The sequence below is a fragment of the Galeopterus variegatus genome, unplaced genomic scaffold (assembly GCF_000696425.1).
Source record: "Galeopterus variegatus unplaced genomic scaffold, G_variegatus-3.0.2 Scaffold860, whole genome shotgun sequence".
Taxonomy (NCBI): Eukaryota; Metazoa; Chordata; class Mammalia; order Dermoptera; family Cynocephalidae; genus Galeopterus; species Galeopterus variegatus.
Genome location: NW_007726971.1, coordinates 479,763 through 498,783, shown reverse-complemented (window position 1 = coordinate 498,783; position 19,021 = coordinate 479,763). Strand labels below are relative to the sequence as shown.

Sequence of the window (19,021 nt, the reverse complement as noted above, 5' to 3'; positions counted from 1 at the left end):
GGTGCGCTCACAGCACTCACTGGCTGAGTGCGGTGCGGCCGGTCTCAAAAAGGACAAAAAAAAAAAAAAAAAAAAAGAAGAAAAAAACTATACCTTAGACCAATAGGACCTGGAAGATATCTACACAACATTTTACCCAACAACTACAGATAACACATTCTTCTTATCAGCACATGGAGAATCTTCCAAAATAGATCACATATAGTTCACTAATCAAGTCTCATCAAATTTTAAAAAATTGAAATCATGCCAAGTATCTTTTGAGATCACAGTGGATTAAAACTAGAAATCAATAACAAGTTAAACTCTGGATACTATACAAGTACATGGAAACTACATGACATATAGGTCCAAGAAGAAATTAAACAAAAACTATTTCTTGAAACTATTGAAAATAAAGATACATCATACCAAAACCTGAGGGATACTGCAAAAGCAGTACTAAGAGGGAAGCTTATTGCAATAAATGCTTACATCAAAAGAGTAGAAAGACTTTGAATAAATGACCTGTTACACTTAAAAGAACTAGGAAAACAACAATCCAATCCTAAAAGTAGTAGACAGAAAGAAATAATAAAGATCAGAGCAGAACTAAATGAAATAGAGACCCAAAAAACAATACAGAAGATCAATGAAACAAAAAGTTGCTTTTTTGAGAAGATAAATAAAATAGGCAAACCATTAGCTAGGTAAACAAAAACAAAAACAAAAAAACAGAGAGAAAAGACCCAAATAACAAAAATCAGAAACGAAAAGGAAGGCAACATTACAACCAGTACCATAGAAATACAAAGAATCATTAGAGGGTATTATAAACAAATGTATACCAACAAATATGAAAACCTGGAGGAAAGGGATAAATTTCTGGACACATGCAAACCACCAATAGTGAACCAAGAAGAAACAGAAGACCTGAACAGACCAATAACAAGCAACAAGATTGAAGCAGTGATCAGCAGTCTTCAAATAAAGAAAAGCCCGGCACCACATGCCTTTACTGCTGAGTTCTATCAAACCTTTAAAGAGAAATTAAACCAATTCTCTTCAAACTATTCCAAAAAATAGAAACAGAAGCCATTCTCCCAAATTTATTCTATGAGGCCAGCATCACCCTGATACCAAAACAGACAAGGATACAACAAAAAAAGAAAATTACAGGCCAATATCCTTGATAAACAGACACAAAAATCCTCAACAAAATATTAGCAATCAGAATACAACTACACATCAAAAAAATTCTACACCATGATGAAGTGAGATTCATCCCAGGGATACAATGATGGTTCAACATACACAAGTCAATAAACATGATATACCACTTCAACAATACCAAGGACAAAAACTATATGAATATCTCAATAGATGCAGCAAAAGCATTCAACAAAATTCAACATCCCTTCATGATAAAGACTCTCAGCAAATTAGGTATAGAAGGAAAGTATTTCAACAGAATAAAAGCCTTATACTACAAACCAATTGCTAATATCCTGAATGGAGAAAAGCTGAAAGCTTTTCTCTTAAGAACAGGAACAAGACAAGGATGCCCACTCTCACCACTCCTATTTAACATAGTACTAGAAGTACTAGCCAGAGCAATCAGGCAAGAGAAAGAAATAAAGGGCATCCAGATTGGAAAGGATGAAGTCAAACTGTCCCTGTTTGCAGATGACATAGTCCTGTATATAGAAAAACCTGAAGACTACCAAAAAACTCTTAGAACTGATTACCAATTTCAGTAATGTTGTAGGATACAAAGTCAACACCCCCAAATCAGTAATGTTTTAATATTCCAATAATGAACTAGCAGAAAAAGAAATCAAGAAAGCAAGCCCATTTATAATAGTCACCAAAAAACAAACAAAAAACCCAGTAATCAGTTTTACCAAGGAGGTAAAAGATCTCTACAACAAGAACTACAAATCACTGCTGAAAGAAATTAAAGAGGACTCAAAAAGGGGCAAAGACATGCCATGCTCTTGGATTGGAAGAATTAACATCTTGAAAATGTCTGTACTACCCAAAGCAATCTACAGATTCAGTGCAGTCCCCATCAAAATACCAATGGCATTCTTCACAGAAATAGAAAAAACAATCCTAATATTCATATGGAATAACAGAAGACTCCAAATAGCCAAAACAATCCTTAGCAAGAAAAATAAAGCTTGAGGCTTGACACTACCTGACTTCAAATTATATCACAAAGCTATTGTAACCAAAACAGCATGGCAGTGACACAAAAACAGACAGTCGGACCAATGGAACAGAATAGAAAACCTGGGAATCAAGCCACATACTTACACCCGATGGATCTTTGTCAAAGGCAACTAGAGCATACATTGGGGAAAAGACTCCCTCGTTAATAAATGGTTTTGGGAAAATTGGACATCTATATGCAGAAGAATGAAACTGGACCTGTACCTCTTACCCTATACCAAAATCAACTCAAAATGAATTAAAGATTTAAATATAAGACTCCAAACCATAAAATTACTGAAAGAAAATAGGGGAAACAGTTCAGGAAGTAGTACTGGGCAAAGACTTTATGAATAAGACACCAAAAGCACAAGCAACAAGCAAAAAAATAAACAAATGGGATATATCAAACTAAAAAGCTTCTGCACAGCCACGGAAACAATCAACAGAGCCGAAAAGTAGCCTATGGAATGGGAGAAAATATTTGCAAACTATTCATCCGACAAGGTATTAATATCCATAGTATATAAGGAACTCAAACAACTTCAAACTACAAAAGCAAATAATCGAGTTAAAAAATGGGCAAAGGAGATGAATAGACACTTTTCAAAGGAAGACATAAAGATGGCCAACAGGTAAATGAAAAAATGCTCAACATTACCAATCATCAGGGAAATGCAAATCAGAACCACACTGAGATATCATCTCACCCCAAAAAGACTGAGAATAACAAATGCTCTTGAGGATGCAGGGCAAGGGAAACTTTTCTGCACTGTTGGTCGGACAGTAAATTAGTACAGCCATTATGGAAGACAGTATGGAGGTTTCTCAAACAATTACAGATAGAACTACCATATGGTCCAGCAATCCCAATACTGGGTATATATCCAAAGGAATTAAAATCATCTCGTCTAAGAGTTACCTGCACTCCCATGTTCTTCACTGCTCTGTTTATCATAGCCAAATATGGAACCAACCTAAATCCATCGATGGATGACTGGATAAGGAAAATGTGGAATATATACAACATGGAATACTACTCAGCCATAAAAAAGAATGAAATTCTGCCATTTGCAGCAACATGGATGATCATAGCCAAATATGGAACCAACCTAAATCCATCCATGGATGACTGGATAAGGAAAATGTGGAATATATACAACATGGAATACTACTCAGCCATAAAAAGAATGAAATTCTGCCATTTGCAGCAACATGGATGAGCCTGGAGAAAATTATGTTAAGTGAAATAAGCCATACACAGAAATACCACATGTCCTCACTTATAAGTGGGTGCTAAGAAAGAAAGGGAAAAAGAAAAGACCACAATAATATGTTGAACTTTCAGAAAGAGAGAACAAACCTAAGGATACTAGAGATGGGGGGGAACAAAGGAGGTTGGGGAGTGATTGGTCAGATAAGGGGCATAAAGAATAATTACATTTTGTAATAATGAATATGCTAGTAAAAAGAAAAAAATGTATATGCTCCTAACAACAGAGTGTCAAAATGAGTGAGGCAAAAACTAATAGAATTGCAAGGAGAAACAGATGAATCCACTGTTATAGTTGGAGACTTCAACACTTCTGTTGGACAGAATTAGCAGGCTGAAAATCAGTAAGGAACTAGTTTAACTCAATAATACCATCAATCAACTGGATATAGTGGATATCTACAGACTATAGTCATGTGTTGCTTGATTAAGGATATGTTCTGACAAATGTGTCTTTAGGCAGTTTTGTTATGTGAACATCATAGTGTTCTTATACAAACCTAGATGGTGTAACCTAGATGGCTGTAGCCTACTGTACATCTAGGCTATATGGAATAGCATATTGCTCCTTCGTGAATAATGTGTTGTGCCATTGTGTTAGGGCAACTAACTGTGACATCACTAGGCAGTAAGAATTTCGGCTACATTATAATCTTATGAGACCACCTTAGTATATGTGGTCCATGGTTGACTGAAGCTTCATTATGTGGCACATGACTGTACTTCATTCAAAAAAAAGAGTAATGCACATTCTTCTCAAGCTCCCATGGATCATTCACTAAGATAGACCACATTCTGGGCTGTAAAACACACTTTAACAAATTCAAAAGAATAGAAATCATACAATGTCTATTCTTAGACCACAGCATAACTAAATAGAAGTCAATTATCAAAAGATAGCTGGAAAATCGTAAAATATTTGGAGACTGAACAACAATCTTGTAAGTAACACATGAGCCAATGAAGAAATCTCAAAAGAAATTAAAAACTAGTTTTGAATTAAATGAAAATATAACATCAAAATTTATGTGATACAGTGAAAGCAGTGCTTAGAGGGAAATTTGTAGCATTTAATGCACATATTAGAAAAGAAGAGAGATCTATAATCATCTGCCTTAGAAACTAGAAAAAGAAGAGCATATTAAATCCCAAGTAAGGGCCGGCCCGTGGCGCACTCGGGAGAGTGTGGCACTGGGAGCGCAGCAGCACTCCCGCCACGGGTTCGGATCCTATATAGGACTGGCCGGTGCGTTCACTGGCTGAGTGCGGTGCGGACGACACCAAGCCAAGGGTTGCGATCCCCTTACCGGGCCCAAAAAAAAAAAAAAAAAAAAAAAAAAAAAAATCCCAAGTAAGCAGAAGAAATATTAAAAATTAGAGAATAAATCAATGAAGTTGAAAACAGGAAGTCAGTAGAGAAAGTCAATGAAACCAAGACACAACTTGTGTTGGAGAGAGTGATAGTGACCTAGAAGCTAAAAATCATTGCAAAACGAAGGGGGTTTATGTAGAGGTTTGTCGATGACAGAGCAACAAGTGGGTGACATAATGTGATGATGTGAGACTCAAAGCTGAAGTCTTTTAGGGTGAAAAGAGGGAGGATTTTTTGAGAGTGGCAATGAGGAGTTCTACCTCCAGACCCAGTGGTGTGAGGATGGTGGCAGACAAAGCAATTGCCAGTGTAGAGGGCTGCGGGGGAGTTGTTGTCCTCAGGGGACCTCCAGGTTTTTGTTAGAACAAGAAGACAAATAGGTGAAAGATACAGAGAATTTTGGTTTGCTGATATTGGACTCTGAGTTTTGGAAATTACAGTGTAAAGGCTCAGGAATTGAGCAGTGGGAGATGGGTACAGATTAAGGAGCATGCAGAGCATTACGGATGTCAGTGTATGGGTTATGAAGGATAACCTTTGAGTCTGTGTGTTCTTGTAGTGACTGAAATAAGGGCGGGATGGGATTAGTCCTAGCTAACTCAAGATAGATGGTGGTGGTAAAGTTATGAGTGTTAGGAAGTAGCAAGCTGTATTTTCTATGGCTTGCTCTTGTCCTCTATAGCTGGAGATGAAGAGGCCTGAGGCTCATTCTTAACTCCTGCTGGGAAAGGGGTGGTTTAACTCCAAGTACAGGTTGTTGTCTTCTGTTAAGTGAGGATAGAAAACCAGTTAAATTTTATTTATTTATTTATTTGCTTATTTATTTATTTTATTTGTTTTGGCCAAACTTTTATCTGTGTTCTATGTAACTAATTTCTTTATCTGACCACAAAAGGTAAACTTTTTTTTTTTTTCATTTTTTAAATTGTGGTAAAACATATATAACATAAGGATGGCCATTTTAAACATTTTAAAAGATAGAATTGTGTGGAATTAATTACATTCACAATGCTGTGCAACCATTACCTCTATTTTCAAAACTTGTTTATAACCCTAAACATAAACTCTGTATCCATTAAGGAATAACTTATTATTTCTTCCCCCCAGCAAGAGGTAATGATATTATAGTACCTTTCTTCAAAAGTTGGGAAGTTGTTACATAAAGGAACATTATTTAATGACATCCTAAACATTATATAAACAGATTATAATGTAGTTTTTATGAATTTTGCCTGTTTGATAAAGCAAGCAGGAGTTTAGCCACATTTAAAATGTGAAATTCCTGCGTATAAATAGAAGGCATTTTGCTGTGGATTGATTGAATTGCGTCCCCCAAAGTCCATATACTAGAAGCTTAATTCCCACTGTAACTGTTGAGGGTGGGAAATCCTATTATTTTAATTGAAAGGTGAGGCCTTGAAGAGATGATTTAGGTTCTTAGGACCATACCCTAATGAATAGATTAACAATGCTGGTCATGGACTTGGTTCCGAGAGATTTAAAAGGAGAGCACGTGAGAGTCTCTGTATCTTGGCTCCACCATTTTTTGCCATCTGAGTGAGACCCCTGCATTTCTCTAAAGCCACCACCAAAGGAGACCCCTCACCAGATGTGTTCCTTGGACTTTCAACTTCCCAGCCTCTGAACTGTGAGCAATAAATTTCATTTTCTTTATAAAATATCTAGTTATATATGTTTTGTTATAAGCAACAGAAACGGAGTAATAATAAATTTCTTGAAGCTTTATGTACAAAATGCAGTAGTACTTAATATTTAGAATTCTCAATCAGTGACAGAAGTTTGTTAAAAAGTCTTTTATAAAATAAATTTCTAACTGTACTATATTAGTGTCTTTATTTACAGTTATCAGTGAATATCCCAACTAGCTGAATAATAAAGCTTGAAAAAAATGACATTTTTTCCCTTTAGTTGGTGCTTCTCGTGCTGCTGTTGATGCTGGCTTTGTTCCCAATGACATGCAAGTTGGACAGACAGGAAAAATAGTAGCACCAGTAAGTATTGAAGTACAGTATGCCATGCAAAATTCTGTAAACACTGTATGTATCCTTTGAACAATAATCTCAGTGATTTATATCGTATTCAGTGTTCCTAAGCAGTTAGCCATTACCTTGGTGGATGTGTCCCTTTCACAAGGTCTGTGGAATTCTTGGTCTCAGTAAAATGCTTAGCAGCAGTTCTTAAACGCAGCATTTTTCAGATGCTTTTTTCAAATTCCTTTTTAAAAAAAATTCTTTAAAAGACATTTATTTATATTTCAATGGCGGTTTTATTTGAGAAACATAGGAACACAACAAAACACTTCATAGGCCACTTTACACAATAAAAAAGGCAATAAAAACATACATATTTTTGCAAGCATGAACACTCAGGTATGATAGCAATAGTCACATGGGTATAACTGTTATGGGCAGACAAACTGTATTCATAAAGGAATAGGTTAAAAAGTGAAATGTGTAAATGCATATCACTATGGTAGGTAATTGTATGCACCAAGCTCTATAATGGAGGGCTTCTGAAATACTGTGATGGACAACCTAAGTCTTTTGACGAAATCAAACAAACACTGCCAAGGATCACCAGCACATATGCAGTCGCCCAAAGAACTGAGATCTCAAGAAATTTTATCTTTCACAAATCCAGATGTACAAACAGGAAATCTCTTCATTTATTGAGAAAGTTTTAATATTGTTATGTACACACAGAGTGCTTACACACAAAGTCAACTTTGTGATAATACACTTTTGTGGAGTCAAATTTGCAAAAAATGCATAAAACAGATTCGAATTCATTAAAAGTCTTTACACAAGTCATGCCTCCAGTATTGGAAATGATGCAAAGATGAAATACATAGCATAGCAAATTGTAAAAAGTAATGCTGGCAATTTAAAATAGTGGGGAAAACTATTTTAAAAGAAAAGAAAATCCCTTCCCCATAATTCAGCTTTCAAAATTGAACATTTGGGATTTTAATCTTTTCAGGATTGTGATTTTATTTTATTTTATTTTTTTCATGTACTTAACATTTACTTAACATTAATTTTTATTTTTAATTGAAACATGATTGTACATATCTGTGGGGTACAGAATTGAATATCAATACCTGTGTGCAGTATGTGATCCTCAAGTTATAATAATTACTATATTTATCATTGCACGATGTAATCATTTTTTGTGGCCCTTTACCAATTTCTCACTAACCTCCCCTCTCACTCCCCCTCTAGTGGCCTCAGATCCATTTTGTCCTTTTGAAAGTTCAATGAATTATTGTGATTGTATCGTTCTTTCTTTTTTAAATTTTAGCTCCTACTTATGATTAAGGACATGCTGTTTTTCTCTTTCTGTGCCTAGCGTATTCACTTATACATAGTTTCTCTAAGTTTATTCATGTTGCTGTGAATGGCAGAATTTGATTCCTTTTTATGGTAGAGTAGTATTCCATCATGTGTGTATATCACATTTTCCTTGTCTGGTTGTCTGTCAGTGGACATTTAGGTTTATTCCAACTCTTAGCTATTGTAAATAGAGCTGTGATAAACATGGGAGTGAAGGTGTCCCTTCAACATGATGATTTTCATTCCATTGGGTATACACCCAGCAATGGGATTGCTGGATCTTATGGCAGTTTTATCTATAGTTGTTTGAGGAACTTCTATACTGTTTTCCATAATGGCTGCATTAATTTACAGTCCCACCAACAGTATCGGAGGGTTTCCCTGTCTCTTCATCCTCACCAGCATTTGTTATTCTCTGTCTTTTTGATAATGATCAATCTAACTGACGTGAGATGATGTCTCATGTGGTTTTGATGTGCATTTCCCTGAATGTCATGTTGAACATTTTTTCATTTGTCTGTTGGCCATTTATATATCTTCCTTTGAGAAATGCCTATTCAGCTCCTTTACCCAGTTTGTAATTGGGTTACTTATTTTATTACTGTCAATTTGAGTTCCCTGTATATTCTGGATATTAATCATTTTTTGGATGCATAGTTTGCAAATATTTTCTCCCATTCTGTAGGTTGTTTTTTCACTCTGCTGTTCTTTTGCTGTGCAGCAGATTTTTACTTTGATATAATCCCGTTTGTTTGTTTATTCTTTTGTTGCCTGTGCTTTTGGGGTCTTATTCATAAAGTCTTTGTCAGTCCTATTTCCTGAAGTTTTCTTTTAGTAGTTTTATAGATTCAGGTGTTATATAAAAGTCTTAAATCCATTTTGAGTTGTTTTGATTCATGGCGAGGGGTAGAGGTCTAGTTTTGTTCTTCTACAGGTGGATGTCCAGTTCTCCCAGCACCACTTATTGAAGAGGCACTTCTTTCTCCCGTGTATGCTTCTGTTGCCCTTGTCAAATATCAGTAGGCTATAAGTATGTGGGTTGATTTCTGGGTTTTCTGTTCTGTTCTGTTCGTCTGAGCGTCTGTTTTTATGCCAGTACCTTGCTGTTTTGGTTACAGTAGCTTTGTAGTATAATTTGAAGTCAGGTAGTGTAATGGCTCTGGCTGTATTTATTTATTTATTTTGTTCATGACTGCTTTCACTATTCAAGGTCTTTTGTTGTTCCATAAGAATATTAGGGTTGTTTTTTCTATTTCTGTGAGGAATGTCATTGGTATTTTGATGGGGATTGTATTGAATCTGTAGATTGCTTTGGTTGGTATGGATAGTTTCACAATGGTAATTCTTCCAATCCAAGAGCATGGAATGTCTTTCCATCTTTTTGTGTCCTATTTAAATTCTTTCAGCAGTGATTTGTAGTTCTCATTATAGAGATCTTTCAACTCCTTGGTTATATTGATTCCTAGGTATTTTAATTTTTTGGTGATTCTTGTAAATGGGCTTGATTTCTTGATTTTTTTTTCCTGCTAGTTCATTATTGAAGTATAAAAATGCTGCTAATGCTTGCATGTTGATTTTGTATCCTGCTACTTTACTGAAATCGTTTATATTTCTTGATTTTTTTTTCCTGCTAGTTCATTATTGAAGTACAAAAATGCTGCTAATGCTTGCATGTTGATTTTGTATCCTGCTACTTTACTGAAATCGTTTATCAGCTCTAAGAGTTTTTTAGTAGAGTCTTTAGGTTTTTCTGTATATAGGATTATGTCATCTGCAAACAGGGACAGTTTGACTTTGTCTTTTCCAATCCGGATGCCCTTTATTTCTTTCTCCTGCCTGATTGCTCTGGCTAGTACTTCTAACGCTATGTTAAATAGGAGTGGTGAGAGCGGGCATCCTTGTCTTGTTGCTGTTCTTCCCATTTAGGATGATATTGGCAGTGGGCTGTATATGGCTTTTATTGTGTTGAGATACTTTCCTTCTGTACATAATTTGCTGTGAGTCTTCATGAAGGGATGTTGAATTTTGTCTAATGCTTTCTCTGCATCTATTGAGATAAACATATGGTTTGTATCCTTGATTTTGTTGATGTGGTTTATCACTTTTATTGATTTGCATGTGTTGAACCATCATTGTATCCCTGGGATGAATCCCACTTGATTATGGTATATAATTTTTTTGATGTGTTGCTGTATTCTGTGCTAATATTTTGATGAGGAATTTTGCATTGAAGTTTATCAGGGATATTGTCCTGTAGTTTTCTTTTTGTTGTTGTGTCTTTGTCTGGTTTTGTTATCAAGGTGTTGCTGACCTAATAGAATGGGTTTGGGGGAATGGCCCATTCCAAAAATGTTCCAATATTTTGGAATAGTTTGAAGAGAATTGGTATTAATTCCTTTTTAAAAGTTTGGTACAATTCTGCAGTAAAGCCTTCTGATCCTGGACTTTCTTTGTTAGGAGGCTGCTGATTACTGCTTCAGTTTTATTGCTTATTATTGGTCTATTCAGGTTTTCTGTTTCTCTCTTGGTTCAGTCTTTGTAGTTTGTATGTGTCCAAAAATTTATCCATTTCCTCTAGGTTTTCAGATTGATTGGTGTCTAGTTGTTTATAATACTCTCTAATGATTCTTTGTATTTCTGCAGTATTAGTTGTAATGTCTCCTTCTTCATTTCTGATATTTTTTATTTGGGTCTTCTCTGTTCTTTTTTAGTTAGCCTAGCTAACAGTTTGTCTATTTTGTTTATGTTCTCAAAAATCCAACTTTTTGTTTCATGGATCTTTTGTATCATCTTTTTAGTTCTCTATTTCATTGAGTTCTGCTATGATCTTAATTATTTCTTTCTATCTACTAATTTGGGGATTGGATTATTCTTGTTTTTCTAGTTCTTTTAAGTGTAATGTTAGGTTGTTTATTTGAAATGTTTTTATTCTTTTGATGTGTTTATTGTAATAAACTTTCCTCTTACTACTGCTTTTGCAGTATCCCACAGGCTTAGTATGATGTGTCTTTATTTTCATTAATTTCAAGACATTTTTTGATTTCCTGTTTAATTTTTTCTTGGACACATAGGTCATTCAGGGGCATGTTGTTTAATTTCCATGTATTTGTATAGTTCCAGAGTTTTGCTTGTTATTGATTTCTAGTTTCAATTTGTTGTTATCTGAGAAGATACTTAAATGATTTCAATTGTTAAACATTTTTTGAGAGTTAATTTGTGACCTAAGATGTGGTCTGTCCTGGAGAATGCTCCATGTGCTGATGAGAAGAATGCATAATCTGTAGTTTTTGGATGTAATGTTCTGTAGATATCTGCCAGGTCCAATTGGTCTAAAGTGAAGTTTAAATCCTGTGCTTCTCTGTTGATTTGTTGCCGAGATGATCTGTCTAGTGTTGAGAGAGGGGCGTTCATGTCCCTTACTATTATTATATTTGGGCCTATCTCTTTCTTTAGGCCTACTAGTATTTGCTTTGTATATTTAGGTGCTCCAGTGTTGAGTACATATATATTTATGATATTTATGATTTTTATGTCTTCTTGCAGGGCAGATCTGTTTGTCATTATATAGTATCCTTTTTCTCTTTTTATGATTTTGGTTTAAAGTCTATTTTATCCAATGTAAGAATAGCTACTACTGCTCATTTTGGGTTTCCATTTGCTTGGTATATCTTTTTCCATTGCTTCACTATTAGTCTGCGTGTCTTTACAGGTGAGGTGAGTCTCTTGAAGACAGCATGTAGTTGGGTCTAGGTTTTTAATCTAATCAGTGAGTCTATGTCTTTCAAATGGGGAGTTTAATCCACTTACATTTAAGGTTGTTATTGAAAGATATTTTCTTATTTCTGGCATTTTTTGAGTTTTGTTTGGATGCTTTAAATATATTTTGTTCCTTTTTTCCCCTTTTATTGTCTGTCTTTGATGATTGTTGGTTTTTTGAGGTGGTAAAATTTAATTGCTACCAGCAACGGGATCACAACCCTCGGTGTCGCGCCCGCACCACGCTCAACCAGTGAGCGGACCGGTCTCTATGTGGGATCCGAACCCTTGGCGGGAGCGCCACTGCACTCCGAAGCGCTGCACTCTACCGAGTGCGCCACCGGGCCGGCCCAGATCAAAAATATTTTTTAATAAAACCATTAAAAAATAACAACAGTTTAAAAAAATACAAATAAAAACAATAAAGTATAACAACTATTTAAACAGCATTTACATGGAATTAGGTGTTATAAGTAACCTTGAAGTGATTTAAAGTATACAGAAAATGCAAATCAAAATGACCGTGAGGTATCATCTCACCCCAGGTATACTGGCTATTATCAAAAAGACAGAGAATAGCAAATACTGGCAAGGATGCAGAGAAAGGGGAACCCTCCTGCACTGTCGGTGGTACCGTAAATTGGTGAAGCCATTATGGAAAATGGTATGGAGGCTCCTCACACAACTACAGATAGAACTCCCATACAATCCAGCATTTCTACTGCTGGGTATATAGCCACAGGAATGGAAACCATCATGTTGAAGGGATACCTGTATTCCCATGTTTATTGCAGGTGTTTTTACAATAGCCAAGAGTTAGAACCAACCTAAAGGTTCACCGTTGGATAACTGGATAAGAAAAATGTTGTATATTGACATAATGGAATACTATGCTATAAGAAAGAATGAAATACCATCATTCTCAGCAACATGGGTGAACTTAGAGAAAATTATGTTAAGTGAAATAAGCCAGGCACAGAAAGAGAAATACCACATATCCTCACTCATAAGTGGGGGCTAAAAAAATAAACAAATAAATAAAAAAAGAAAGATAACAAGAATCACAATAATACATTGTGAACTTTCAGCAGGAGAGAACGGAACTGAGGTTACCAGAGATGGGAAAGGGGGAGAGGGAGATGGGTAAGGGAGGAATTGGTAAAGGGCCACGAAAATTGATTACATTGTATAATGTTGAATATACTAATTATCCTGATTTGAACATCACATATAGCACACAGTTATTGATATTCAACACTGTACCCAACAGATATGTATAATCAACTATGTTTCAATAAATATATAAAAATATAAATTTTTATCAATATATTACTGTTATCAGAACACCTTATAAACTTTCCTTGAATCATTTTGCTGATAATGTCTCATATTATTTGCCCTAGATGTATAAATCATTACTTTATTATGTTAATTAAATTCAGGATTTAGAACAATTAAGCTATATAGAATAGAAATAACTAAAAAATCACCACATTTACACACACACACACACAAAGTATATTGGAGGATGTGTGTTGGTTATATGCAAATATTGTGCCATTTTATGTAAGAGACTTGAGCATCTGCAGATTTTGGTTTCTGCCAGTTCCTGGTACTAATCCTCCATGGATACTGAGAGACGACTGTGCATACATATTTATATACACAAACACATTTACATCTATATTTCTGTATCAATCTCTATGTATTGAAAACCATGAGTTTACACTGATATTGCCAATTCCAGCCCAATACCACAGAGTCATTTCTAGTTTTCTCCTATTTGTAATGCCTTTTCCTCTTTGGTAAAACATCTGGACCTTGCCAATACCCTACCCTGCATAGATTCCCTCCTTGCCCCACTCAGGCTCTAACACTGTGCACTGGCAGCCCTCCTATATAGATATTCTCCCCACCCTGCTTGGACTCTGACACCCCTTTCTAGGTAATTTTTTCCCCCATAGTTGTACAATTTTACTCTCCTACTATGTATGTGGGTTTCAGTTTCTACTCATTTTCACCAGCATTTGGCGTTTTAGCCATTCTTTTGGATGTGTAGTGGTACTTTACCGTGGTTTTAATTTGCATTGCTTTGTTATCTAATGATTATGAACACTGTTGTATTATTGGTCATTCAAATAACTTCTTTATGAAGTGTCCAAAGCTTTTGCCCTTTTTTACTAAATTGCTTGTTTTTATTATTGAGATGTAGACGTTTTTAATATGGTCTAGTATGAATTTCTTGTTAGATATATGTTTTACAGATATCTTCTCCCAATCTGTGGCTTACCTATTTATTTTCGTTTTGACTTTTTTTTTTTTGGTGGCTGGTCAGTACAGGGATCGAACTCTGGATGTTTATGTTATCAGCACCATGCTCTAACCAACTGAGCTAACTGGCCAGCCCGTTTATTTTCTCAATGGTATCCAATTGGAGAACATCCCTTCTGTTCCTGATTTACTGAGAGTTTTTACCATGAATGTATGTTGAATTTTGTCAGATGTTTTCTGCATCTGTTGAAATGATTATATGGTTTTTATTCTCTATTCTGTTAATATGGTGAGTTACATTGTTTGGTGTTTGGATGTTAAACCACCTTGGATTACTGCAATAAGCCCTACTTGATCATGATATGTTATTCTTTTAATATACTGCTGGTTTTGATTTACTGTTATTCTATTAAGAATTTTGGGTCTGTTTTTGACAAGATATTCTGAAGTTTTTTTTTAATATCTTTGTCTAGTTTTGGTATCGATGTGCTGGTTTCATAAAACAGATTGGAAGATGTTCCTTCCTGCTTTGTTTTCTGAATGAGTTTGTGTAAATGTGGTGTTATTTTTTTCTTCTTAAATATTTTATAGAGTTATTTTTTTTAATATCTTTGTCTAGTTTTGGTATCGATGTGCTGGTTTCATAAAACAGATTGGAAGATGTTCCTTCCTGCTTTATTTTCTGAATGAGTTTGTGTAAATGTGGTGTTATTTTTTTCTTCTTAAATATTTTATAGAGTTTATTAGTACAACCATTTGGTCTTAGAGTTTTCTTTGTTGGAGTATTTGACAATGAACTCAATTTACTTAATAGATTTAGGGCTGTTTAGATTTTCTATTTTATTTTGAGTCAGTTTTGCTAATGGTGTATTTAAAGGAATTGATCCATTTCTTCTAAGTAGTCAAATGTATTGAATAAAGTTGGTTATAACATCGCATTATTTTCCTTTTATTATCTATAAGATCTGGAGTGATAGCCCCTTTTTCATTTATGATATTGGCACAGTAGTTTGTGTCTTTTCTTTTTTTGTTCTCCCCTCTCTAACAGTCTAGCTAGGAATTCATAAAAATTTTAAAAAATATTTTCAATGATTCAACTTTTAAAAATGCCAGCTTTATTGAAATGTAAGTCACATAACATATAATTCACCCATTTATAGTTTAATTCAGTGGCTTTTAGAATATTCACAGAGTTGTGCAATAATCATTTCAATCAGTTTTAGAATATTTTCATCATCCCAAAAGGAAACCCCGTAGTTACTTTCTTCCCAATTCCCCAAGTCCTAGGCAACTGCTAGTCTTTCTTTCTATATGGATTTGCCTATTCTGGACATTTCATATAAATGGAATCATATAATGTTTGGTATTTTATGACTGGCTTCTTTCATTTAGCATGTATTCAAGGTTCATCCATGTTGTAGCATTCCTTTTTATTGCCAAATAATATTCCATTGTATAGTTATACCACATTTTATTTATCCATTCATCATTTGATGGACATTTGGGTTGTTTTTACTTCTTATCTATCATGAACAATGTTGCTGTGAACATTTGTGTACAAGTCTTTGTGTGGAGGTATGTTTTTGTTTCTTTTGTCTATATTTCTAATAGTAGAATTGCTGGGTCATATAGTAAGTCTATGTTTAACATTTTGAGGAACTGCCAGACTGTTTTCCAGAGCAGCTGTAGCAACAGTGAATCAACTTTTAGCTTTTTTAATGTTTTCCATTTTATTGATTTTTACCCAATATTTCCTTCCTTCTAATTCCATTAAGTTTACCTTGCTCTTAAATTAGAACTTTACCTCATTAATTTTGAATTTTTCCTTGTTTTTAAATATAAATATTAAAGCTGTACATTTTTCTCTAAATCCTCCTTTAGCTGCATATTGCAGATTTTGATATATTTTTATTGTTCATTTCAAAGTATTTTCCACTTTAGAAATTTCTAGATATTTGTAGTTTTTTCTTATATATCTTTCTGTTATTGATTTGTAGTTTAATTTCATGGTGCTCAGAGAAAATATTTTATAGTATTTCAGTATTAAAATTTATTGAGGCTTATTTTATGGCCCAACATATGCTCTATCTTGGTTAACATACCATGTGTACTTGAAAAGAATATATATTCTGTGGTTGTTGAGTGTAATGTTCTATAAATGTTAGGTCACCAGGCCAAATCTGGACTGCTGCCTGTTCTCACACGTAAAGTTTTATTGGAATACAGCCATGCTCATTCATATCCTTATTTATCTATGGCTGCTCTTGCTCCATTACGGGAAGAGTCAAATAGTTACAACAGAGACACTCTGTGGCCCACAAAACTGAAAATATTTACTATCTAACCTTTTATAGAGAAAGTTGCTCACCCCTACTCTACACCTTTTATGCCCTTACTGAATTTTTTGGTCTAGTTCTGTCAATTACTGGGGAAAGGTGTTAAAAGTCTACAACAGTAATTGCGGATTTGTCTATTTTCACTTTAGTTATGTCAGTTTTTGCTTGATGTATTTTGATACTCTGTTACTGGGCACTTATATATTCATCATTGTTCTGTCTTCCTGATAAATTGATCCTTTCATCATTATGTAATGTCCCTCTTTATCTTTGGTATTACTCTTTGTCTTGAAGTCTACTTTGTCTGATATTAATAAAGACACTTCAGATTTCTTATACTTACTGTTTGTATAGTGTATCTTTTTCTATCCTTTCTCTTTCCATGTATCTCTTTCTTTATATTTAAAATGTATTTCTTATAGGTAGCATACAGTTGAGTCTTACTTTTTTATCCATTCTAACAATCCTTGCTTTTTGACTGGAGCTTTTAATACATTTATATTTTTCTCTGACTGCTTTTAAGATCTCTTTTTACCACTCTTTAACAATTGGATTATGATTTGCCTTTTTGTAGTTTTCTTCATATTGTCTATTCTTGGGGTTTGTTAAGCTTCTTAGATCTGTGGGTTTATAATTTTCATCAAATTTGAAAATTATTTGGTCATTATTTCTTCAAATAGTTTTTCTGCTCCAATCACACATACATTAGGTCTCCTAAAGTTGTCCCACAACTCACCAGTGCTTTGTCCATTTTTCCCTCCTGTTTCTTTTTTCTCTCTTACTTTGCATAGACTTTGTTTGTTTTCCATATCTTCAAGTCTTCAAGTCACTAACCTTTTTTTTCTGCAGTGTCTAATCTGGTGTTAATTTTATCAAGTATATTTTTTATCTCAGATATTGTAGCTTTTGTCTTTAGAAATTTGATTTGGGTCTTTTTATATTTTCCATGTCTCTGCCTAACATTTTAAATCTTTACCTTCTTCAGCATCTAGAATATAGTTATTATAACTTTTAATATCCCTCTTTGATAATCCTTTCATCTTTGTTATTTTGGGATTGATGTTGATTGAATTTTCTTCTCATTATACATCATATTTTACTGCATCTTTGCATACCTGATAATTTTTTACTGGGAGCAAGACATTGTGAATTCTACCTTGCTGGATGCTGGATATTTTTGTATTCCTGTAAATATTCTTGAGCTTTTGTTCTGGGATGCAGTGGAAATTACTTGGAAACAGTTTGAGTGTTTTGGATTTTGCTTTTAAACTTTAATATGTGGGAACAGAGCAGCTTCCTTTAATTTAGGACTAACTTTTCCCCTCTACTAAGGCAGTACCCTTTTGAGTACTCTGCATAATGTTTCATAAATTGTAAGGTTTTCCACTCTGGTTGGTGAGAAAATATGAACTACTTCTGGGTCTGTGAGCCCTGGGGATTGTTCCTTCTGTCCTTTACTGGTGGTTCTTTCCTAGAGGTTCTTTTCCTGGCCTTGAGTATTTTCCTTATACCCATGTGCTGAGTACTCAGTTAAGGCCTGAGGGGGACCTTCTGCAGGTCCCTGGTGCTCTATCTTAGTGGAGCTCTCTCCTCTCCAGTGTTCTGCCTTGCAAACTCTAACCACCTTGGCATTTCAGACTTTCATCTTCATCTCCTAAGCTTAGAGAGCTATGATTGGATTTAATTTTGTCATTTTGATATTTGCATCCTGGTTGTCCCATCTGTTTTTTGTTTTTTGGGTTTTTTTTGGCGGCTGACTGGGATGGAGATTTGAACCCTATCCCTTCTGTTTTTGTTTGTTTACTTGTTTTGTTTCTCTGCTTTCCTGCCTTATTTTAGACCAATTGAATATTTTTAATTTCTTTATTGGATTTCTAGCTGTACCTCTTTGCATTATTTTGGTTTTTAGTGATTTCTTTTGGAATTACAGTGTATATATTTAACTTTTAACAGTCTAGATAAAGTTAATGTATTACTTTATATAAAACTTGAGACTCTTGGAACTATATAGTTCTATTTATGGCTAAACTTCATGCTATACTTGTCATCTGTATTACATCTGTATGGCTCACCATAAAATGTTATAATTCTTACATTAAGCATATTAAAATACATTTATGTGTATTTTAAATAAATTAAGGTATGAAAATTAGAACTCTTTCATATTTACCCCCACATATTTACCATTTCTAGTAGCCTTCAATCCATCTGAAGGTTTGAGTTTCCTTCTGGTTTCATTTCCTTCCAGTCTGAAGAACTTCCTTTATTTCTTGCAGTACTGGCATGATTGTAATGAATTCTGATTTCTTAATCTGAAAGTATCTTTGTTACACCCTCATTCTTAAAACATATTTTCTCACATAAAGAATTTCAGGTTTATTTCCCCCCAGCACTTTGAATATGTTGTTCCATTGTCTTCTGGTATCCAGGTTTCTAATGAGAACTCAACCATTATTTGTATTGTTCC

At 34.5% G+C, this 19,021-nt stretch overlaps 1 long non-coding RNA gene across 1 annotated transcript in view; it reads left to right on the top strand.

Moving 5' to 3' along the window:
• Positions 1 to 6,750: 6,750 nt before the first annotated feature.
• The window catches only part of LOC103590691, a 45,274-nt gene continuing 33,003 nt past the window's right edge, over positions 6,751 to 19,021 (top strand). Inside the window, exon 1 of the long non-coding RNA XR_550496.1 lies at positions 6,751 to 6,850. This is a non-coding gene — a long non-coding RNA (uncharacterized LOC103590691). The remainder of the gene's footprint in view (positions 6,851 to 19,021) is intronic.